This window comes from Euprymna scolopes, chromosome 21 (assembly GCF_053919585.1).
Source record: "Euprymna scolopes isolate OS-2025 chromosome 21, ASM5391958v1, whole genome shotgun sequence".
Taxonomy (NCBI): Eukaryota; Metazoa; Mollusca; class Cephalopoda; order Sepiida; family Sepiolidae; genus Euprymna; species Euprymna scolopes.
Window position 1 is genome coordinate 116633114 of NC_136502.1, and position 2117 is coordinate 116635230.

Consider the following 2117-nt stretch of genomic DNA (forward strand, 5'->3'; position numbering starts at 1 on the left):
CCCCAGAACTGCTAGACTTTGGAATTCCATTCCAGGTCACTGCTTCCCCAACTGTACTGACATGCATAAGTTCAAGTGCAACGTGAACCAACATCTTGCTGCCCAAATCCCTACATAGTACCCCAGTAGATGTTTCCCCTGATAGTAGCCCCCTACTCCAAAGTGGCAATGTGCTTTGTTTGGAGTGAAAATGTAATAAAAAAAAAAAAAAAAAAAAAAAAAAAAAAAAAATTTAAAATATTCATCCAAGACAATGCTGATGGAGAAAATACCACTTTGCAGGGTTTTTGTTTCATAGTTTTCAACTTTCAGCTAAACATATACATGGACAGTTGTCTGTATGTAATAGATGAGATATTTAATCATTATAAAGAAACACAAAAATGATAGTCCAGAATTGTTTTGTTCAAATAACTAATTTTACTTGTGTCGGTGAGTACTTTTTGTTAGAGTATAATACTAAGTTATAGGAAAAGTAGCAAAGATACTTGAGCATACAGCAAAGTCCTGACCTTAATTGTTGACCTTGAAAAATGGTGTGCATCATCCCTAGATCGGGACCATCATTATGTCAGGTTTGGTAATGATCGGTTCAGTTGTGTGGGCTGTAGGAGAGTTGTACACACACACACACACGAACACTACTACTTTATATAGAAGAAAAATAAAGCGAAAGTGCTCAATTACATTAAGAAGAGCATACACTTATTGATACCTTAGGGGAATAGGGATCACTAGAAAAAAAATTACATGCAGGATTGAAAAAAAAATTTCTTTTGTCATGTTTGAGTTAATAGCCGCTTTACATGCATAAACTGCCCTTTTTTTTTTTTGGCAACATTGTACCTAGAACAGAACTGACAAAATTAATTTGTTTAAAACCATCATCACTGTTCAAATAGATGCCTCTTTTGTAATCTGGTTTTAAAACTGAAAAGATATTTTTTTTTCTTTTGATACCTCTTCCCTGCCTGCAACAAAGTAAATCAATCTATAAAGTGTGTGTGTTGGGGGGGGGGGTAGTTCTTTCTTTTTTTTCATACGATTTTCTTTTTATAGACAATTCATTTTCTGAGGGAACAAGCAATAAGGAAAAAAAAAAGAAATTAAAAATGATTCACCGCAAAGGTTAAAAATGAAAATAACAAACAAAAAGGCTTAACACAAATGATTGGTGACAGTAAAAAGGCAGGTGTGTGTGGGGGGGGGCGGAGGGAGTGTAAGCTTTCATGAAAATAACCCAAAAACAAACAAAAAATGCATTTAAAAAACTTGGCCTGTTTCAATGTTGATTCAGACAGAGATTGATTTACAAAACACTGATGGTTAAAAAAAATGTGTTCAAACTTTAAATTATTGACATCTTTTATGCATACACCTAACAACAACAAATTTTTCTGGCTTCAAAATCATGTTTAAATCAATCGTTCTTTTTGTATTGTCATTTTCTAGGGATAACACTGCCGACAAATTACACACCGACTGCCCGACTACTTACTTGTTCTTCACTTTAGCATGAAGTTTGATATGCAGTCAAGCAGACTAAACTTCTTTTCTGTTGTATAGTACAAGCATTTATTTATGACTAGCATTGCTACAAGGTGTTGCCCGGGAGACAGTGTAAATATAACAGTTAAAGAATGTGTAATTTATTTTTCGTTCGTGCAGATGCTTGGTCAGAGGAAAGGGGGGGGGTGCAGAAAACTGAAAATATCTTTGACCAGTCAGACCAAAACATTCCCTTTGGTTGGAAAATAGGAGAGGAAGAAGAAGGCAGCTGAACATTGAAGAGCAATGAATTGAGCTTGGGCAGAGCTACAAAACAGTTGGATTGTGGTGCTTCTCCTACCAGGTTGGATCTCCTTGGAACTCTTTACAAAGAGACTCTATAATGGGACTTATGTTTCAGTTTGGTCAAGCAAAGATTCCATGCTGCCAGTCTGTCATTCACCTAGGTAGATGGGTATCAGTTGTAAACTAAAATAAAAATAAATTATTATTTCGTTTCTGAATTTTTGAGATGAGGATTAGTTACTCTGATTATTTGGATTCTTCGAACTATCGTTCTCATCTCGCATCTCATTTTCACAATGTTTCGGTCGATGCAACCTACAACT